The 23,811-nt window shown below is 39.6% G+C and overlaps 1 protein-coding gene and 1 long non-coding RNA gene across 19 annotated transcripts in view; one reads left to right on the top strand and one right to left on the bottom strand.

Annotated features, from left to right (window-relative positions):
• Phf21a (PHD finger protein 21A) overlaps positions 1 to 23,811 on the bottom strand; it is a 183,377-nt gene that overhangs the window by 60,209 nt on the left and 99,357 nt on the right. The window lies entirely within an intron of this gene.
• Positions 16,777 to 23,811, top strand: part of LOC116090495 — an 8,830-nt gene continuing 1,795 nt past the window's right edge. The window contains exons 1-3 of the long non-coding RNA XR_004118694.1: positions 16,777 to 17,003; positions 19,212 to 19,297; positions 21,750 to 21,816. This is a non-coding gene — a long non-coding RNA (uncharacterized LOC116090495). The remainder of the gene's footprint in view (positions 17,004 to 19,211; positions 19,298 to 21,749; positions 21,817 to 23,811) is intronic.

Below are 23,811 nucleotides of genomic sequence, written 5' to 3'. Positions count from 1 at the left end.
TTTTTTGTTTTGTTTTTGTTTTTTGGCTTTAAAATGGTGAGAGACACAGAACACAGTATCATATACACTTATGATACTAAGCTTATAAGCGACGCAATTCTAAGGTGACCTACATTGAATTAGATCACACTGGGTCTACAGACATGTGAAGGGTAGGTATTTGGGATATTTAGTTGTTAAGGAATTTCTCTTTTATGTACTGCTCAGTGAATTCACTTAAAAAACAACAACAAATGTCTATTTGCATTCTTCTAGACAGTGGCCACATAAATGATTTCCTTTTTGAGAATGAGAGAAAAAATTCCATTACTAATGCTTCCCCCGGAGTTTCCATGCACTGCCAGTGTTCCTTTCCAAATGCACAGAAGCAGATTAGTACCTCCCTGCCCTAAGCAGAGGTTAGGTGTGCATGCTTGAGCAGATAAAATGAAAGCCAGCTTAGGAAGTAGGTGCCGACACAATTCATCTTCAATAAGATCCCAATTATTTGGGAAACAAAAGGTAGCTATATTTGTACCTCCTTAACCAATGGCTCTGTAACCCTCACAGCATTTCAGAGTAAGCTTTTCAGCACCACATCTGCATCTTGGCAATGCTAACTACAGAGACATGAGGAATATCAGCGATCATCCTAATATGCCGCTAGCTGTTAGCTCTGTCTCTTGGGTCATTTGTGCACACAAAGCACATGAGCATAAAATTCAACACAACCAACAATGAGGACTGAAGGTTCAGAGTTCAAGCAGCACATCCATTCACTTGCCAGGCATCTTTAAGTACGTTCTCTTTTGTTTTAGAGTCAAGATTTTACTATATAATCCAGAAAGGTATGGAACTCTCTATGTAGCCCAGGCTGGCCTCAAATTCCTCAGCAACCCATCTCAGCCTCTGAAGTGCTGGGATTACACATATTTACATCTTCTGCAAAATCTTGGTTTTGAAAATGAGTGAGATGCTTAAGTTCTTCTGAAAGTGTTTGGCAGAGAGATGTTCTATAGAACCTCTCATATGCTGAAGATGGATGACTGGATGAGAGAATTCTACTACATTCTTCTGGCTTTTTCCATGAACACTTTCCTTGCTTAAACCATTACAAACTTAGGTTATGGTATATTTCTATAATGCTTACCACAAAAGTATTTTGTGAAAAAAGCTCTCCTTAACCTAAATATGAGATATGTTTTTACAACAAAAGGCTTGTGTGTCTTAAAAACCCAGTATCAGAGACATCAATTCACTCTTTTCTTACTGTGCCACATGTTGGCGTATTCACAACAGAATGATGTTGAATGTGTACATGCCAAAAGATAAAGCTAGCTCATGCCTATTCCTGCAACTGCTGGCTTCTCAGTGTCCAGACACAGTGATAGTCAGGCCTCTCCTCTGCCTAACAACACATGTTTTTCATTTCTTAACGAACGGAATTTCTTTCACTAAATGCTTGGTTTTATTTAGCCTTCAGGTGGCAGGATAAAATTCCACTCTTTAGAATCATGTTAAGAATCAGGCAAGAGACAGTGTATCTGTTCAGGATTTGTCACTTTGACTCATTGTTGGGCCATCTGTCTATGTGTGTTCCTTGTCTCACGGAGCAAATCAACCCGCAGCTGGGCAGACCTGCCTCACGCTGAAACTCATTCTGCAATTTCAACCTCCCTCACCAGCAATAGGTCCTCTTATTGGAATCTAAAACTACCACTTCAATCTACTAGAGTCAGACCTTATTCTATTGTTCCTGTACAAGGAAAAATGATACACCACAGGCCCATGTGCAAACAGGTCATCACAGCGCTGGGCTCATGAAGAAGGCAGTGCAGTTTTGCAACTATCAAAACATTTCAGTACCATCAGCAGCAACCAGCCTGCTACCCAGGAATATACATGCAAATGAGGAGAGAGGCTGAAAAGATTACTAAATCCCAGAGGACAAGAGGATGAACCACAAATACAAACCATCCAGTCTTCTGTGAGTTTCTATCTGTGATGTTAACCCACATGTTTAATGCAATTTAGGAAAGGTTCTTAGAACATCCTGTGAATCATCCACAACTATTAATTTGCTTGCTGTTTTGCATGTACTTCGATAATCATCCTTACACCTTAATTTTGAAAGATGCTAGAGCTATGAATAGAATTATGGACAGTACAAGGATATGGGGTGGGAATATTCAGTAAATACCCCTATTGGTATCAATATTAAAAAGAAGTGCATATGCCTGTTCTTTAAGAAGACCGTTTCAGGGGACACAAGATACTCACATAGTAAAACTACTATATTCCTTATAATGTTAACAGAAAAACTGCTGGAATACTATATGTATGCAGAGAAGGAAACAGAGAAAGTAGTGTCTCAAATAAAAGACAAGGTCAAACATGTGGGAGTATATATTTTAAGCAATACTAAACCCAAAGAAATTTGTTCTTGATAAAAACATTAAATACAGGCTGTCGACAATAACTGAAAATTACTACTTCGGAAAAAGGTAAGGTCTCCTGTTAGTGGGTGAGCATAGTATCCCAGTGGATCAGTCACTCATATACCTACCCACAAGGAACACAAAATGTTCCCTGGGCTCTGTTCCTTATGAAAATTAAGCTTATATGAGAAGGACAATGCAAAAATCTATCCATGGAGGACTAAAATACAGTTTAGAAGGAATTGCTGGCTTGGCAGTCAGAGGGAACTGTATCAATGGTGTACAAAAAAATCTCCTAAAACACAAATTGGAAAGGACCACATTTTACTTATTTGGCAATGACAGAGCACAGGTTTGTGAAGATTGATGCCTTCCAGAGATTTCTGCATGTCAGAGTGAGAAATTCATCCCATTATTCTTCTCAAGCCTCTCAGGTCTCAGTCTGCATGTGAGCTTTGCCTTTCTCCCCAGGAATGAGTCATGCAGTGTGAACAGGAAAGCCCATCCTCTAGAGTGCTCAGAGGAAGGCCTGCCCTACAGTGTGCTCAGAGGAAAGCCTGCCCTACAGTGTGCTCAGAGGAAAGCCTGCCCTGTAGTGTGTTGCTCAGAGGAAAACCTGCCCTACCATGTGCTTAGGGAGACATGGGCCTCCACAAAGCTGCTGGCAATGTGACATTTGCTGAACAACTAACATTTCTGGTCTGATTAAATAGACATTGATAAATGGGAATAATGATCTAAGAGAGAGTCTAATTTTTAAACTGGAGAGAAAGTGAAGGCTCCTTAACCCTCTCTCAGCGGCCTCATACTTGCAAACAAAACAGAACTAAAACACCAGTAAAATAAGTGAATGCAACAAACTGTAAATATGGCAGCAATGTGTTTAGTATGAAGAATTCGCCTCGACAGTACACGCCAAGGAATACAGAGCTGTTTGGAAAATGTGTTTCTCATCTATACTGATGACAGCAACTAAATCATACTTCTTCCTCATACCCACAGAGACTCACGGGGTCTCTCACTAACATGGGGTAATAGTTCTAACACTTCCCAAGTTACTGCTGAAAATGACCACTGGCTATCAGTTGAGATGTGGAACTACAGATGTTAACTGAAGGCTTTAGAATGTCCTTTTCAAAAACAGAAGAGATTTAGGATTGACTCCAAGCTTCCTATGTTCCACCAACTAATGACAACTAAAGTTCACCCTTGTGAGCATTTCTCTTAGGGTACACACGTAGTCCTCAGTTCTTCATCACTGACTTCACATTACAGGTTTGTGCTGCTTTCTATAATTTAAACTAAGTCAAGATGAAAATTTAAGGTCTGCAGTGGTGGCACTGGGCTTTAGTCCCAGCACTCAGGAAACAGAGGCAGGCAGCTCTCTGGTCTACAGAGTGAGTTCTGGGACAGCTAGGACTACATAGAAAAGTCCTGTCTTGAAAAACAACAAAGTTTTGAAAGAAGAAAATGAGAACTCAACACTTTAAATCGAATAATGCCACATCAATAACTCAACAAATACCAACAATAAACACATATTTTGCAAACACCGCTGCAACAATAAACTGGTGTTACTTATCACAGTTGCCTTAGAAGCATATCAGGCATTTAAGGACAAAAATTAGAGCTACACATGGTTCTGGTAAAGAAGCTAAAGGAAATAAGGTTGAAAAGCATCAAGAATGCGGAATGGGGCCATAAGACGGTCTATCAGGATCCAGGCAATGTGGGACACACCTATAACCACAGGAAGAAGCAGGGAGTTGTAGCCCAGCCTAGGCTACAGAACAGAATCTTGTCTCAGATGGAGATAAAAATGTTTTCTCACTAGTTCCAATGACAGGACACTATATATTGGCATATTAATAAATTTCTATGCTAATAAATTATTGGTATATACTTAACCCACAAGGCTGTAGGCTCTAATGAAATAAAATCACATTGATATAACCTCGGAAATAAAAATGGGACAATAATGGAAACTGAAAACTATAGCAACTGCTCGTGCTTCTGTGACATGCACCACTGACTGTGGTGTCAACAGACCAGACAGTTAACCCAGGGAGAACAAAACACTGTTAATTTTGCACTTCTTTAGCAGAGTAGGAAAGGAATTAACTACATTCTTTCCTCTTTCTGATGTTTATATTTTTAAAATTCTATTAGTATCTCACAGATTTCTCAAGAGGAAAGCTGCATGTTTCAGAATTAGCAGGAAGGCTAGGCAATGGGAGAATAAAACCAATAAGCAACCTTGCTGTTCTGCACTTCACAGGGCTGTCACTCGTACTAGAAGAACGTCACTTTGAAGCCCTGTTTGCATTCCATTTTTAACTACAGGGAAGAGGATGGAGGTCTTTGGTTTCTATGACAACCCAGATGGGCCATAATACAAGATACTTACAAATGTTCAATTGCAGGGATGCCAAATCAAATTAAGGCAGAGTTAGCACTACTTCATAAAAACTAGATGGAGAGAAAACAAAATACTTATGGCAAATGATGCCATTTCTAGAAGTGGTTCTGAAGGATCTCACAAGAAAATATAAAGAGTAACTATTTTTAGTATAAACAAATAAGACAGCAAAACTAATATATAAAAATAAAACTCCAGTTTCCATGAGTAAATGCTTTCATTAACATTTGACTACTGGAAAATTACTACCTCACTTAATGTTTTCCCTTCCCTTTTTGTTGCTGTTTTTTGTTCTGTTGTTTTTATTTGTTTTCTTTTTTAAATCCCTTGCAAATAACAGGGATTTCATTAGTGATTTGAATCACTGCAACCTGGCACACTGTGCTGGTTAAACATCGAGTTCAACTCCTCTGAGTGACTTTGTCCTTTGCTCCATATTCATGATTGGATTTGGGCTTTATAGCTCAAAATAATTACAAGATGCCAGTGCTCCAAAAAGAAATTAATTTATAGCTTATATTTACATTTTTTGAAATTTACTTATTACTATTCCCTATCAGTAATTTATCAGTATCACTTTGTATTTGTTAATTGTGATTTGAGAGTTACCCCCAGTGAATACTTTTGTCTTTGTAAAAATATCATTTTGAAAAACAAACAAACAAAAACTATGTAGCCTCATCATTTGGGGTGGAAAATACTTTGTAGTCAAAGTTAGTAAGAATGTATTTACAGGACAGAGTTTACCACTGGGGCAAGGTAGGCAGGCTGCACAACCTTACAGAGTCACAAGGGAATTTATCAAATGCTCTAAGTGTACAAACATGCAGATTCTGCACAGGGGGCACACATATGCACAAACACATGGAAATACAAACCCTGGAGCTCCTGGTTTATATACTTACTCAAGCCTCTTTGCAAAAGCCAAATTTGCAATTTGGAATTGAAAATATAGTCCCCCAAACAAAGTACCCTATGTTTTAAATATTAAGTAGACTGATAGTACTATTTTTTTAACTTAATATACAGGCTAAGTAACTACATGCAGACATGTCTGCAGCTGAGACTCTGAGACTCTGACTTCAAATGCTTTTAGATTTGGAGCTCAGTTTGTTTCTATGACTTTTTTTCCAAGTAGCATGAGTCTGTTTAGAAATATTGTGAGATTATAAAACTGGACTAGAATAATTTCCTCAATATAACATTTTGTAAAGCAAAGGTATTTGTTATTTTGAAAGAAAAACCTGTATCTGAAGGGATTTGTTTTAACAGAGAACCAAGAAAGTTCTATGTAGTACAGGAAAGAGCTTGGACTATGGGGGAAAGTATTTTTTTGAACCAAACAGGAACTCTTCTTTCATACCACCTTTTGTGAATGTAGCTGCCCCAGGCCTCACTTTAGTGCAAGTTTCTTCAATAAAAGTAGGATGACAGCACACACTCCCATATCTTCTAAAAGAAAACCTTTTATAAAATTTAAAAAGTTGAGATATTCAATATCCATAGAATAGTGACAATAAAAAAATAAACAGGATAGTTTAAAAATACCAACGACTTTGACTTGTCAAACACAGTCTGACTGGCTGACCTGTGACGCATTACAACAATACTGCTCTCACGAAGGGCAGAGTGAAGAAAGGCTGGGAGTCTCACCAGGATAACAAGCAGGACTTAGAGGAGATTAGGAATAAGACCAATAGATTATGTACAACAGCAGTAAAACGGAGGGCTGAGCTATCCAGCAGCAACTGAGCACAGGGCATTTCACTTGAGAGATACTAGCAAGATTCTACACGCAGGCCCACGAGAGGACATCAAAGGCTTCGCCAGACACTGCAGACACTTGTCCTTTATCAACTGTTTCCTATACCAGGATTTCCTTTTTGTATGTTGCAACCTAATATTCTTCACCCAGGCAACTACAGCCTGTTTTGGAAAGGTTCCTTATTTCAGAGCCACTTAGAAATACATCTTTATGAAAACATGTGCCATTTCCAGAACAAAAATGTTTCAACATATTAAGTTTCAGCCTTAAGGTGTATTTTTAGAAAAGCAGTAATTTCAGAATCTTTGCTTCAAATTATAGTTTGTTTGGTTTTTTTTAGTGGAGTCATAAAGTAAAAAATTAAAGATATACCAATGAACAAATATTTTCCCTCCTCTTGCTCTGGTTTATGTAAAAAAAAAAATTGTGAGTCTGGGAGGGTATCTTGGGTATGGTCAAGTTTGAACAAGTATACTAAGTTATCATTGGAGAAGCAAGTTCTGGCATCAGAAGCAAAGGCTAGATAATGTTAAGAAACTATATAATGTCACAAAAGATAGAAAAGGAGTTTATTATCAACATAAAGAAATGAAAAATGTTTCATTCAGGCAACAGCTCTGTTGCTCTGATTTGAATATTATACAAAGTACAGGTGTACTAAACAATACATGTGGCCCATATGTAATTTATATATTTTTCATAAATTTTGGGTTTTGTGGCTTTTTTTGGTTTTTGTTTTTGTTTTTTTGTTTGTTTGTTTGAGACAGGGCTTTTCTGTGTAGCTCTGCCTGTTCCAGAACTCACTTTGTAGACCAGGGCCACCTGGAGCTCAGAGATTTACCTGCCTCCTACTCCCGTGTGCTGGGATTAAAGGTGTGCACCACCACTCACTGGCAGTTGACTATTTTTAATCCAATTACATATATAGGTAAGAGGGTTATTAATGTTTACTCTTTCATAAAAACTAAATCACACTGAATAACTTTATAGTCAAAATTCTCTCTGTTCATTTATTTATGAATAACAGGGCCTTGCTGAGTAGACTAGGCTTGCCCGGAACTCACGATCTTCTTGCCTCAGCCTCCCAAGTATTGGGATTACAGGTGTACACTGCCACATTTGACTACAACAGTTTTCTAAGAAATGATCTGACATAATAGACTGTGTTTTTACATAACAGGGTGAATCATTCTGTTGCATCTTGGACCCAGTAACAGATCTGTGCTTATTACCAAAGGAAAACATCTTACTTTTAATGGGTAAGAAATGAGACTTGGGAGAAGGGGTAAAGACAGAAGAAAGCCATTGTTCTAAGATTATGTTCCTTAAAGTATGTTATTTCTTTTAAAAAAAATTATGCGTGTATACAAGTGTACACATGTGCATGTGCGTGTGTGAGTACAAGCACATACATGCAGTTGGGACGAAATGTGTGACTAGAGGGCAGAAGACAATTTGTAGGACCTGATTTTCTCCTTACCGCGTCAAGTCCTGGGATCAAACACAGGCCATCAGGTTTGGTGTTAGGAACCTTTCCTGGCTGAGCCACCTGGCCATCTGAGTGCTGATATTTCTTAAACAATATGATTAGAAATTATAAGAGAATACAGCATGTGATTTTCTTCAATGGCTTTTAGAGAACTGTGTTCATCTGGCCTCTTATCCAACAGGAACTCATTTTCCTTTATGTTAGATTGCACAGCACAAACATACTTACTTTGGGGTCTGTGGATATAGCTCAGTTAGCAAAATGCTTGCTCAGCATACATGAAAACCTGGGTTCACTCTGCAGAACCCCATCAACTGGGTATACACTGAGATCCTAGCACTCAGAAGTAGAGGCAGGAGAAACAAACTTCAAAGTTAATCTTAGCTACATATCCTATGAAGGCAGGCCTGAGCTGCATAAAACTTTTTTTAAAGTAATAAGTACTTGGTTATAGTCTTACATTTTGCAACAGTGTCATACTAGATTCTACCAAGTCTGGGTAGCTTTCTCTGCTTAACTGCTTCTTCAGACTAAGGCACACACTCTCTAAGATCTGCTTGGAAAACAGTTAATAAGACAATCTCCCCTCCCTCTCTCATTCACTATATATGGGTGTATACCCATAGTCACTCAATTTATTCACATCCTTTCTTCCACTTACTGCCTATAAAACCAAAACCAAAACATGGAAGCAAACACACACGGGTGAGCTAGAGTGCTGTATATCAATGACCCTGTCCTTCACAATCCCAGTTCTCCAGTGCAGGCTTCCAAAATGAGAATATTCAGCTCAATTTTCAGTTCATCACCCTGTACCTCCCTCATCGCCTAGCCAGTTAAATTTTAGAACATGCCACAGAGACCCATAAGCATTTCGTGTATTGGTGTGACCAGACCGATGTTCATAAGTCACAATATTCCTTTTATGTATTAAACTTCTGGTTGAAAAGAGGCAACTTTTGGTTTTCTCATCCAAGGTTATGACAAGAGCAAACCCCTCATTGAAGACATTAATTTGATTAACAGGAACACAGACTTTCCTATTTAGACTTATAAAGCTTGTTATTTTGATTCTTCTGGCAAAAGCTGATTTTTCTCAGCTTTTTATTATATAGAAAAAGGCCATGAATTTGACAGAGCAAGGAAATTTGAGGGAGGGGTTTGAGGGAGGTAAGGGAAGGAGAAATGACTGTAATTATAATTTCAAAAATAAAAAATATTAAAAAGTTCACCTTTAGAACTCATAAAAACAGCAAGAAAACACAACAATGGCTTGGTTATTTAGAACCTTCAGACAACTATAGGAAAGGAAAACTTCAAACTGAAAATGGGTTCATCACATATGAAACATCTCTGAAGATGACTGACCACCTTAGTCTATCTACTGTGAGCTGTCCCTGAGGAGGATGAGTTCAGGAGAGAACTGAAATGTTTGTTTTTCTTTCTTGTTGATCTAGTAGTTATGAATAAGAACTAAATTACTTAAAATTAATTCTAATATAATCTACTTGCTTTACTTCCCCAACACTCCCAGAAAACCAAGTAATAATTATGATGATATTTCAATAAACCCAGCAAGTTTATATAGGATATACAACTAGGGAAAAGCCTAAGGGAAAGCTAGCCTTAGTATGCATCTGACAAGATGCAATAGTTTATTTAAGTATTCTAGGTTGAATAAATAACACTTCTGTGAAAGGCACAACCACTCAACAGAACTCACCACTTAACTCTCAGATCAGCAATGTAAGGTCTGCCTGAGCAGCAGGAGGAAGCTCTCGCTTAATGAGTGAACGCCATCTAGCGGGTGCAATGAGATTTCAGCTGAACCAACTCCAGTTCTTCCTGTGGCCAAACATCTCATTTCGACCTACTTCCTGGTATTAATCAGAGAACTACACTAATGTGACAAACGTTCCTACATTAAAAATGGTGAATTAAAGAAACAAACAGACTAACAGTCCTCACGCAGAAGGAAACAACAGCATCATATCTTGGTCTTCAAGGGAATAGCATTATATCCTGTTCTTCAAGTGCACAAAGCAGAAATCAGTGCACACCAACAACATGGACATTTGAAGAGTACGAAATATTTCAAAATCAAAACGAGCATCAATTAAAGTGTTACGATGCCAATAACAAAAGCAATTATTTATTATCATGTCTATGCCAGATATTTTGCAGTTTTAATTTTAAAGGCACTCAAAAAAAAATTTAAAACAGTAACTAACCAAAATGATAGTATTTCTTTTCTTTGTTTCTTTCTGTCTTTTTTTTTTTTAAAGAATTTTTTTTTTTTTTTAAATAAAGTGTATGTATCTGTGTTTGGGTATATACACGTGAATACAGGTGCCTTTTAGGCCAGAAGCATCAGATCTTCTGGAATTATACACAAGTGTGAGCCACCCAGCATGGATGCTAGCAACTTCAATCTTCTGCAAGAATGGGTAGGATGAGCCACGTTTCCACTAATTTTGCTTACTTCCAACATGATTTGAGTGTTTCATCTACCAAACTAGCTCAGAGCATACATCCTGCATGCCCAACAATACACAAAGTAGTAGTGAGGTTTTAAGAGAGGAAGGGTCACCTGGAATTTAAGAAGCCCAAGGACACAGGCCTGGCACCAGCAACTGGTAACTTTAGAGAAGATACATCTTTTATCAGAATTTTACTTTAAATTTTATTCATATAAGAAAAAGCTGCTAACATGAATATCAGATCCACTGTTTTTATTTTATTAATCATTTATATTGATTTAAGGTGAAATTGGATGAGAAAGATGTGTACCCTTTATATAACATAAGAATGTACACATTCTTTAACATTACAATGAATAGGAGTTATTTTTATCATTTTCAAGTCTGGGGATAATAGGCTCTGCCATTTTGCTAAGAATGTACAGGGATCTATCACAATAACCACTCTTATATTACTTACATATGTTTCTAGTAGCATATTGGCTTCTACTTTTTCTCTTTGTATTTCATGGGCCTACCATACCTAAGGTAAGAAGAGGAGCTTTGAGTAAGACCTATTCACTGACTGGGAGGTAGAAATTAGCACAGAATGATGTGCAGAAGGTAATCAGAGCCCATGTTTCTTCTGGTTTTACCTTGTTTTCGTATGCACCCAAGGAACTGAGTACTCTGCCAGTGAACTTCAGTCCCAGGTATCTTTCTGAGAACTTTAAATGTTTTAGTGTTTTCCCATTCTCATTCTCTCTCTCTCTCTCTCTCCTCTCTCTCTCTCTCTCTCTCTGTCTCTGTCTCTCTCTGTCTCGCTCTCTGTTTGTTAATAACATATAATGGTCAGATGGCAATCTAATAAAACTTGCAATATTTAGGGGATCTTCAACTGAAAATTTCCTATGTATGGGTGTTGTTATTAAATCTCTAAAGTTTTCCATTGTGGACCTACTCAGGCCACTATGGATCATGTAGTATAGTAGACTGGATTCTGAGATTAGCTAAACTTCATAAAAACTCTCTTCTTGTTTTCCTGGAGGAGTCAGAAAATGCATGGCATACATCACACATCTTGACCCAGAACTGTTTCACTAGAGAATGCCAATCCCTAACAGCTATTCCACTGATCAATGGTAGAAGACTGGCAACGTATATGTTTTGGTGGCCAAGTTGACAATCCACTTTACCTGTGTAGTAGGAAAAGAAGAGAAACATCGAGTCACAGTAGGGATAGGACTGAGATCAGAGTTCAAAAGAACAGTGTGTGCAGACAAAAGGGCAAGAAGGGAAATGGACACATGTCATGCAAGCCTCACAACCTAAGTTTAGTCCCCAGGTCCCATAGTGGAAGGAAAAAACTATTTTCTAAATGTTGTCCTCTGATCCCACACATGAGCCATGCATGATGCTACTAAAGTAAATCTAATGCTAGTGCTCCTAGACAAGGCACATTTCTTTTAATTTATGTCTTAGTTGGGCTTTCTATTGCTGTGATAAAACACCAGGCCTGAAGGAACTTGGAAAAGAAAGAGTTTATTCAGCTCATTATCAAAGGAAGTCAGAATAGGGACTCAAACAGGACAGGAACTTAGAGACAGGAGCTACTGCAGAGGCCATGGAGAAAAGCTTACTGGCTTGCTCAGCCTGCTTCCTTATAGAACCCAGGACCAGCCCAGGGGTGGCACCACCCACAATTCCCCATCGATCGCTAATTAATAAAATGCCTCCTAGGCTTATATACAGCCTGATCTTATGGAGGCCCTTTCCCAGTCTGATGAGAGTCTGATGACTCTACCTTGTGTCGAGTTGACATAAAACTAGCCTGCAAAGTTCATTTATTTGAAAAAGTGGGAAAAATTATGTTTCTATACCCAGAAAAATAAATCCATTGATTAACATAATTTTGGGGGGCTGGAGAGATGGCTTAGCGGGTAAGAGCACTGACTGCTCTTCCAAAGGTCCTGAGTTCAAATCCCAGCAAGCACATGGTGGCTCACAACCATCCATAATGAGATCTGATGCCCTCTTCTGGAGTGTCTAAAGACAACTACAGTGCACTCACATAAAATAAATAAATAATTCTTTAAAAAATATCCATTGATTAAAGTAATTCTTGTTAGATATAAACAAATTCTGTCAGAGTAAAATGCTATTTTTAGCTTAATAAACTTACATACTTATCTACTTTCATTCCATGACTGATCTGCTCAACAATCACCCTACCGTCAAGACCAGTGGAGTGGTATTTATTTTGAGACATGGTCTCATATATTCCAGACAAGCCTCAACTTTGCCAGGTAGCAAAGATGACCTTGAACCTCTGATCCTCCTGCCTTTACCTCCTCTGTGCTGGGATTATACCAATGCACCACCACACACAGTTTATGTGATGCTGGGGAATAAACCCAGAATTCAAGCATGCTAGGCAAGTACTGTGCCAACTGAGATCCCTCCAACTCCTTCCGTGCTCTTTAAACAACACACTGACTCACACATTTAAGCTTCTGTTTTTGATGCTCCTATTGTCCCCTATTTGTCCACTTACCCTTGAGCACTCTGATAAGTTCCAATTCTCTCCAAAGTTTTTCTTGACTAACAGCCAATGCTGTGTGAGACTTTATTGTATGGTCTGAACCATACAATAACATCTAAATACGTGACAATAACAACAGCTCTAGTTATTATGATATAATAGTAGACACCATTCTGAGTTCATTGTGTATTACATAATTGAATATTCTAAGCAATCCAAAGAGACAGACACTATTAGTTTGCAAAAGAAGCTAAAGCCCAGAAGGGGAACTTTTCAGGGCACTAAAAGTAGTACCCAGCAAAGAGGCACAGTTCTGACCAGGAGATCTGGCTCCAGGGGCCATGTTCCTGTGCCCCATCCAACCTAACCCTGCAGCCCTACAACATAGATTCTGTTAGTTAAATGTTTATGTGTACTATTTATCCTTTTACCTAGAATGCACATACTCTAAGAATGGGGGTCATCTGATAGTCTATTGTACCTTTTTCTGTCCTAGACAACATTTCCCTAAACAGTGGAGAGAAAGGGAACCAAGAACAATGGCAGCAACCTTTACTGTTTGCTGACGTCTACCATCTCTTTGGTCAGTAACTTGTGGAAGGCCCACACCCAGTGCAGAAAGTGGAAGTTCGTTTAATAACCCATGTCTTCTGAAGTAGTACTTTAACCTCTGCTAATTACCTCTGTCCAAACTTCCTCCACTTAAAAATTTCTATTTTGAGCCTGGCAGTTAGTTGTTGGTGCATGTCTTTAATCCCAGCACTTGGGAGACAGAGGCAGGCTAATCTCTGAGATCAAGGTCAGCCTGGTCTACAGAGTGAATTCTAGGACAGCCAGGGCTACACAGAGAAACCCTGTCTAGAAAAATAAAGCACACAAAAAATTATATTTTAAAATTCCTTTACAAACTAGAGAGTTTCTGTGTATTTCTTGGTTTTGTCTATCTTCCACATTCTCTTTGCACTCCTTACCCTCCCTCCCTCCTTCCCTCCCTCTCCACTTTCACTTAAATCTTTTTTTGTTTGTTTGTTTGGTTTATTTTTCTTTTTGTTTTTCAAGACAGGGTTTCTCTGTATAGCCCTGGCTGTCCTGGAACTCACTCTGTAGACCAGGCTGGCCTCGAACTCAGAAATCTGCCTGCCTCTGCCTCCCAAGTGCTGGGATTAAAGGCATGCACCACCACTGCCCGGCTTCACTTAAATCCTGAACATTCTTCTCTTCTTTTGTTACACACACATGTATGCTACCACCTCTCCCATCAATTATTGTTAATTGGGTTGTAAGATGGTAGGTTTCCATGCGGACTTTTCACACACTCTGCATTTTAGTTAACCTTGCCCTTCTGTGTCCCCCTAGCCTCTCCTGCCCCTCCCCTCTGTGCCTACCATAATGACATGGTAAAACCCCATTGCTGAAAACGTCATACATTTTAGCTGCACTACAGAGAAATCTATCCCAAAGTGACTTGGAAACTTATTTCCTGCTGATTAGCTTTCATAGTGCCAGAAGGTGCTATGTAGGCTTAGTAGCCTACACTGGTGGCCAAAAGGACACCAGTAGTCTTACACAGTACTGGACCCTGCATGAGACAATACTTACCTGTCACACAAAATGTGCTCTTAAGTGGAACAGTGTCATCCTGTTGGTGCATAACCAATTACTTTTTAATTTGAGGCCTTCTCCACAGGAGGATTTCATGCCTAAGACCATAATCAAAATGGGCTTGTCAAAAGCCCATGCAGGGAAGGTGACAGGACTGATGTAGAAACCTACTATTGTTATTTTGCTGAATGATCATATTGTCAAACTGTTTTCTAAATATTTGTTTATTTTCATAGATCTGCCCTGTACTTAACTTTTGTCAGAAAAATGTATTGCAGTGAGCAGTGGTTAACACAGAGATTCAACTGGTCTAAGTGCTGAGAAATAAGTACTTGTGTATCCTAGGCTCAGGGAACATTGTAGAAGAGGGAGGGAATGCAACGATTAGATGATGGAAGGAGTGCTGTGAAATGCTACCCTTGCCTCTCATGGCTGTTGCACTCCTGCATGCACAGACACTGCTGTTACCTACCCCAGGTCAAGCTAGTCAGCAGTCCAGCACGAATTGGGGAGGGGCTCATGGGGCCCCAACCATAGCTGAAAGCTCTTGGTAACTGTTGGCTGTTGTGAGGAGAGTCCATTTTCTGTGGGGATGTAGATGCCCATGTCTCTCCTAAGATGTCCGTGGTACTATGGGTCACCCTATGCCCACATGCACATGGACAACTCTAAGTGGGATGTAAAAACATGAAGAAAGAGGACATGAAGTCAGAAGGGGATGAGCCAGCATTTAGAGAGTGTTGGCAGGGGAGAAGCGAGGGTTCATATCATAATACACTGTATACTTATATGACATACTCAAAGAATAAATTAAAAACTAATTTTTAAGAAGTAGACATGTTATCAGTTACTTTATATTATTTTTTTAATTATTAATCAAATATTCTAATTTATCAAGCCTCTAAACAAAGATTATTCCTGTTTCTAGGCCAGAATCAAAAACTTTTGAGAAGTCTAAGAAACTATGGAGTCACTGAGCAATATAACCCTAAAAGAAAAAGGCTGGCCAAGTGTAATGGCACATGCTTTTAAGCTCAGCACAGTGAGTTTGAGGTCAGCCTGCTGGTCTATGTAATGAGTTCTAGGATAGCCAGGGCTACACAGTGAGACCATGTCTCCAAACAAAACAAAACAAAACAAACAAAAAAACCAAAAAACAAAAAAAAAAAAAGAAAGAAAGAAAGAAAAGAAAGAAAGAGAAAGGAAGGAAAGAAGGGACAGAGGGAAGAAGGAAGGAAGGAAGGAAAGAAGGAAGGAAGGAAGGAATAGAGAAATATCCTAGTTTGAGAATTGACTGAAAAAATGATCTTTCAAAAACAAAAACTAAAGCTCTCTCCTATTTCATACTCAAAAAGCCTCTTGAGTATTTCTAAAAGTTAATAATGGAAGTTTAATAATTCAATGATTAAGTCACCTGGGAACAGGTGTAGCATTAGTCTAAGGCATACAACTATTTTTCAAATGTCAGTATTCTATAAATACAACTGACATTACAGTGTACAGAGCATTGCTTTGACACATTACATTACCTCTGCCTTGGAAGATCCTGTGGAGAGGTTTACTTTGCAGGAGAGTAAAGTGAAGCTCACATAGATCAGTGACTTGGGTAAATGGCAGAACCAGGACACAAATCTTTGTTTCCTACTTTAATGCCCACACTCTTCTGCTTTACACTGTTGGGAATATTGGTATGAACACATTTGGAGGACATTTGGGGAACTACATCTTCTGATAGCTCACAGCACTACAACTCAACAATAATCACAACACAAAACTCTCAATACTCTTCTTAGCTTTAGAAATAGACAGTTTCCATGATTCAGCATGCAAAGCTGTGGCTCTTTCCACTTTTCTGTCCACTCTGGCATCCCCAATGGAGTGGGTTAGGGTTAATATGCCGAAGGAGAACTACTGGGGCACAGAGCAATGAAAGTAGTGTGACTGAGCGCTGTGATGCTCTAACATACACAACTCAGCTCACAACCCAGTTCCTCTGGGTAAAAATGTTCTCATTCTCTCTAGAATCTCTGAAGAAAGCTCTGAGCTCTACTTCATTATTACTAGACATCCTCAGAACTGGAGCTTCCTTCTTCCCTCTGGAGTGTGGGTTCCTGGAGGACAAGAATGAACTCTTCTAATTAACTTCAGTTCTCAGCCTGCTCAGTGTTAGGGCGTTTCTAAGACTTCCAGGGCTCAACTGCGGAAATAAGAACGGCAACTTCTAAGATATCTTCTGGCTCCAGAATTTCAGGATTTCAAGACAGTTCTCACTTGGTGCCAATCAAAGCCCGTCCTTTCTCAATTCATGAGGTCTGTTCTCAAATCAGAATAGAGGTGGGGATAGCTTTGGAATAGTTTTAGTTTGGGTACTGGAGATGGAGCCCCAGGGCCCTCAGCACTCTGAGCAAGTGCTCCATGAGCAAGCCACACCGCTAGCTCTAGAGCAGTTTTTATTTACTAACTACAAAGCAGAACCTCAGGGCTTGCCTTTCTTTAGTTTAAAATTGTGTATGCAAAATACCAAAACAAAAGGGAAGAAGAACATCTTGTAAATTAGGTATAATAATTTTAGAACACTATGTACAAAAAGCAGAAACAAAGTGTCCACTCAAGGTATCTCACTCCATCACCTCCACACAGCCCCCCTGTGGGACCTGGGGTAAACTACCATGCACCCTCATATTCCTTCCTTTGACTGGACAGCTCCACTCCTGAGCCACTTATCACTGCTGGAAAGATCCCCAACCAAAGGCTCTTCCCTCTTCCCTTCCTTGCCACTCTTCCATGTTCATTAGTTCATTTCTCTTGGAACTATTCAAACCAGATGGTTTTCAAGTTTCCACCCCCACTTTCTCCCTTGCCCTACTCCATCTACTCACTCCCAGGTAACTACATTAAATTTCAACTCTACAGTTATTTTCATCATGAACTATGGAAGATGACATAACTTGGATAAGATTCTGGCTCTTGTCACAGGATGTATGGGTGCAGACAATTATTTAACTTTATTCAATTTACTCACTTCTTTGTATTTAATTTTTATTTTATATGCATGAGATTTTGTCTGAATGTATGTATATCATATTCCATCTACAGAAGTCAGAAGAGGGCATCAGAAGTGGAGTTTCAGATAGTTGTGGGCTGCCATGTGGGTGCTGGAAATCAAACCTGGGTCCTCTGTAAGAGTAGTAAGTGACCTTAACTGGTGAGCCATCTCTCCAGCCCCTATCCACTTCTTAAATGGAGATACAAGCTGAGCATCCTTATCTAAAATGTTTGGTACCAGAGATATTTCATATGTCAGGGTTTTGGCATTTTGGGATATGTGCAGAGACTTTACTTGATGAATAGCTCTAGTCTAAAACAACCTAAAATCGAAAATCCTCTATGTAGCACACTGCTCCTCAAGTTTCGGGTTTTAGAATGTTTCAGATTTGGTGTTTTCAAATTGAGGTGCTCAGCTTTAGAAGTACCTGTCTCAGAGAAGAGGAACTACAGAAAGGGCAGCACATGGCCAAGAGCTGCACAGAAACCAACAAGTCGCACCTCCAGCCCTGGTCACTCCTGCACACTAGCCTCACACTCCTACCACAATATAACATCGACACCTCCAATCCAGCCTGCTCAGAACTTCATACAATTCCCAATCTTAACAACACTCCAGTGTGAGGCATGTTTATCTCCTCGTCCCTCACACACATACTTCCGACAGTCCTGGCAGTGTCTTGTCCTTGTGATTCACTCCCTCAATTCAGGTTTTACACTGAGACAGTTTCCATGTCCTTCCTAACAGAAAGCTCTCCACGAAGGGCAGAAAGATGTTTTGCTGGCAGAAAATCCCTCTCCCCCTTTTTTTGGTTTTTCGAGACAGGGTTTCTCTGTGTAGCCCTGGCTGTCCTGGAACTCACTCTGTAGAGCAGGCTGACCTCAAACTCAGAAATCTGTCTGCCTCTGCCTCCCAAGTGCTGGGATTAAAGGCATGTGCCACCATTGCCCAGCAAGAAAATCCTTCTTAAAGAGATCTTCCCATGTCATTTCTCTGCTTAAGACTTCCTGGCATCTCCTTAGTAACAGAAATAACGCCTAAACTCATGGGTAAGATGTTTAAAGCCCTCAACAATTGTACTTCATCTACAAAATGGCCACTTCTTCAAGTGCTTTGAATTATTGTTACAACTAGAATATGAAATACATGTCTTTGCCCTGTACCCCTGCTTCATATTTCTTATCTACTACCAAATACCTCTCCCATCTAAACTTTACCTACCCATTCTTGTTTGTTTTAAGATTTATTTATTCTTATTTTGCATATGTGAGTGTATGCCTGGTACCCACAGGGGCCAAAAAAGGGCATCTAGAAACAAGATGTTACAGACAATTGTGAGTCACGCAGATACTGGCAAGCCAGCCTGGGTAGAAAGTATTTTTCACTTCTAAGCCATTTCTCCAAGTGTCTCCTCTTTTTTTTTTTCACAATTAATTCATAAATTAATTTGGGTTTTGTTTGTTTGTTTGTAGACAGGGTCTTTCTACATAACCCTGGCTGACCCATAAAACTCACAGAATCCACCTGTTTTTGCTTCCCAAGGCTGATGATATTAAAGGTATGTATCACCACATCTAGCTTTTAAATTTTATTTTTAAAAACATTTATTGTGTGTTCATGTGTGTGAGAAAATGTCACAGCATGCGTATAAGTGTCAGAAGACGACCTACAGGAGTTAGCTCTCTCCTTCCTCCACGTGTGCTCTGGGGCCCAGGCATAGGTTAGTAGCAGATACCTTTACCCACTGAGCCATCTTGTTGGCAGGCCCATACAATTTGTGTATTAGGTTTTTCATCTCAGTGTATATTGTATGCTGACATCCCCTAGCCCCTTTGTTCTCCTAGAAAGTTTCACTTCTACTTTAATACCATATGTATGACTTTGTATAAAATTCTAGGAACCAAAAGATAGAAAGCAAATGATAGTTGTTCTTCTGAGACACTTAACATGATTATTCCTAATTGCACAATTTTCCTGCAAACATCATAACTTGGTTCTTTATGGATAGAAAAAACTCCATTGTGTATCCATACCACACATTCTTACCCAGTTCTCTGCTGTTGGACACCTAGGTTGATGCCACAGCTTAGCTACTGTGAAGAGCATTGCCACTAACATGGATATGCAAGTATCTCTGTGAGATGTGAACTTGGGGGTTTGGGGTAAATAACCAGGAGTTAAACCATATCAATTCTTGAAGACCCAGACATCATTTCTCACACAATGTTTCCCTAATAGATTAATCTCTTCTAGATTCATAAAGTACCTAGATTTGCTCTTAAAAGAAAACAAAACTGGGCAAGTGGCCCTTATGCTTGCTCACTATACTATTTCTGAAAATTTAATCTAACTTGTTTGATTCTCTAGACAGGGTTTCTGTCTAGCCCTGGCTGTCCTGGAATTTTCTTTGTAGACCAGGTTGGCCTCAGACTCAAAGATCCACCTGCCTCAGCCTCCCAGGTACTGGGATTAAAGATGTGTACCACCACTGCTTCTATTTAAAGAAAAAAAATTCTAAGTCTCTGAAATTCAAACTATTTTTTAAACTTCTGTGGATTAAACGGAGTCCACATAGCACATGGATATGATCAGTCTAGACAACGTCTGTTCCAAGTAGGGCCCAAAAGAATTTGGCTAAAAATACTCTGCTATGTCCCAGCACTGGCCCTGGTGTTGGCGTGATGAGTACCCTGTTCTTGCTGGTGCTCTCAATTGCACCATGTCCACTTGTAATATGCCTGTGGAGACCTAAAGGCTTTACTTTTGTATTAAATTAGCAACTAGATTGCCTTCTAGTCTGACCAGAGAGATTTAGTCTCTTTATTCTCTAATGAGATTTGGCTGGCTACTTTGTTTTTTGTTATTGTTGCCATTTTCCTTCACTCTGCCCCAGTTAAGTAGGAGCTTTGCACTCTTCCAACACTACACAGAAGAAAGCAGCTCCGTAGCCTAGGCAGAAAGAACAGCACAACACAGGAAACAAGTGATGCCAGCTCATGGGTGCTCAGGTTAGCAATCACTGAAGTCATCATTGGTGGTGCCACTCCAATCCACACTTGTTCAAGGGCAGTTCACTATTTTATACTTGTCCCTCACTGGCTATCATTTTGAAAAGGGCCATTTGCCATGAAGAACAAGAACCTATAGTAGCTGAGAGGTAGAGTCACCCTCTTGAAGTCAGGGGCTCACTTCTCCATGACTAAGCTCTGCTGTTCTGACAGGACTATGATTATTTTTCCTGGGTTTGGACCCTACTTTGTGGTACTTGCTGTGACATCTCCTAGTGTCTTCCGTGCCTGTCTGACATGCCCAACATGGCATTCCATTTATATATGCTGGGTCTGTAGAGCAAATGTCCTGTGACATGTTTGGGGATCTCCCTGGAATTCCCTGAAGTAATGGCTAGTATCCTGCAGCAAGCCAGTTTTTCTCTGAAACTCTCACCAAGGAAGAGGCGAGCCTGTGCTGACAGTCTGCTTGGCCCTGGTCCAGCAGGAGGAGGGAATGGCATGGGCAGGGGTGGCAGCACTGTCCGCATGTATGCACTACTGTCCATCTGTCCTCTACGACTATCTTGTCTTCTGAGGCAGACCTTGAATACATCTAGCTCCCACTTTCATGTTTTCTCTTCTCTCATCTCTAATACCATCTGAAGACAGCAAATAAGAAATGCTATCCTCTTCAGCCCTGAAAGTTATGAGTTTTCTCAAATATGAACACAATCTATACTTAACACTGACATGGTAAAACTATAACGGGTATAGCTGAAAAACTCTTTAGGCATGTTAAATATATGAAGGAAATCTTTAGGCAGAGTTTTAAAATACACTGAATTCTAAACAATTAACTATACACTCACTACTACACAGTACTGTGAGTGAACAGCAGTGTTCACACTGGGCCAGTGACATCAGAGAAGTTAAAAGTCAAGGCAAATTTATTTATTTATTTACTTACTTACTTTTACTTACTTACTTACTTATTTGTTAATTTTAAATTCCCATTCTTAGAATCTCTGAGGAGAAGCAGAATTTGGAAGGGAAGCACTTTGGAAGGAAAGGAAGGACAACAGAAAAGGTAAGCATTAAAACAATCAAAGGGAAAGTCTGCTTGCAGAAGGGCTATGTCAACAGTTCTTCATTTCATTTCACCTATTTTGTGTGTCTGCACATGTATATATATGTGTGTGAAGGCTCACATGTACAGTGCTATACATGTAGAAGTCAGTTCTCTCCTTCCATCATGTGGGTCCCAGGGATTCAACATAGGTCATCATGCTCAGAGGCGGGCAGCTCTACTAGTAAGCCATCTTGCTGGTCCCCAAAAATCTTCTTTAATGATACATATGAGAGAAACAAATAACAGTATGATCCTGAACACTTGTAATTACTGGACCCAGGAGGCTAATGCAGGAAGAGTGTATAAGTTACACAGTGAGACCCTGTCTCTAAAGCCAAACAAATGAAAAGGACATGGCATTAAAAGAACTAAAGTTAATCACATACACATATGACTACCCCACTTTTCTATCACGGAATAAAACACTGTGTTGACTTCTATTACAGTATACCGTGAAGCTTTATGCCTTGTATAATAGATGGGTAGTTTAGAGAAAGAAAAATAACTGAATATAAAGAATGAAAACATTTTTATTCTTTAGGCTGGAAAAGAAGCCAGGACGCTGTACAAGTTTGGTATAAGCAGTAGCCTGAGCCTTTTACAAGGAGTAGAGGGCTGCAGTGGGGACAACTGGATATATATACTTAGGCCCTTTCCACTTTGGTCCATGAGTCTGCTTGCAGTGGACTATTCAGTATAGAACAAGAGTGTTTATTAATTAGCAACATGTCAGAAGCCATATTAACATTTGGGAATCCATTTCCACATCCACGTATCAAAGTAGGAAGAAATACCACTCTTTCTAGACAGGGTGACACAGGGAATTCTGATGTCCCTTGAGATATGAGGTATGCTCTGAAAAGGTGACTACAGAGTTAAGCAAACACCAAGTTAAATGGCTTACACAGAAAAACACTGAACAGCACATTTGAAAAGTTTGATAAGCACAAGATTTTTTCTCATAGAATGCCTGCAACATGCTGGGATTGTTGGAATCAAAGGGACACAGTTCGGGAAAGGCTGCACTGTAGCTCCTACATTTTACTTGCCCTCCTTCTTGCAACACCAAGCCAAGGGCAGGTGACAGATGGGGATGTTTCTCAGCTTTGTGGCCAACCAGGTTACTGGTTTTTCTCCTTTTCTCCTTCTCATCATAAGACCTGATCTAGGCACAAAACTCCTTTCATTAAATTAGTATTTCTATGATTTCCCTAATTCTCATATTTATACTTCAACTATAAGAAGTTACCCTTCTCTCCTCAAAACTGATCATATTTCTTCAATTTCCCTTTTCCTTCCTCTACCACAGTGACTACCCTCTTTCCAGACTAGTCTAGAAAGCGATTATCCCTTGTTACTAAACACCCTTTCAAATGAGACACTTCCACAAAGGGCTGTACTCAAGAGCAACATTTTGTTACACTGTTTCACTAGCTTCTTAATCCTATCAGTGATTCATTTCTTATGTTTGAACATTGTCCCCTAAATATTATGTCTTGTTAATTCCCAATACAAGAGTTGAGAAGTGGGACCTTTAAGAGGTGACTAGGTCATGAGGAGAGGCACTGCCCTCATGCACACAGTTGTTCCTCTGGGTTGAACTGACTGTGGCTTTGCTGAAGCACAGCAGATATGATAACCCAAATGAGACATTCAGGATATCTGACATAGTAACACTCCATCACAGAAGGAAGGAAGGAAACCCTGAAATGCTCATCTTCCTGAGATTCCAATAACCATGACGTTGGAGGGAGTAACTGACCAGAGGGAATTTCCTGTGGTGTAGCTCCTAAAGGGAGCCCCAACAACCTTGGTGGTTACCAAGATGGACACAAACCTTTCTTTGGTCTGTTGGGGATCACTCTTCTTGGGGTGAACATATTATTACATCTCCTAGGAAAAGTCACACAACTCTCCTCTTTCTCTCACCCTCACCTCTTGTTCTCTTTCTCC

The sequence above is a fragment of the Mastomys coucha genome, unplaced genomic scaffold, assembly GCF_008632895.1.
Source record: "Mastomys coucha isolate ucsf_1 unplaced genomic scaffold, UCSF_Mcou_1 pScaffold15, whole genome shotgun sequence".
Taxonomy (NCBI): domain Eukaryota; kingdom Metazoa; phylum Chordata; class Mammalia; order Rodentia; family Muridae; genus Mastomys; species Mastomys coucha.
This window is presented reverse-complemented; position numbering and strand designations above follow the sequence as displayed.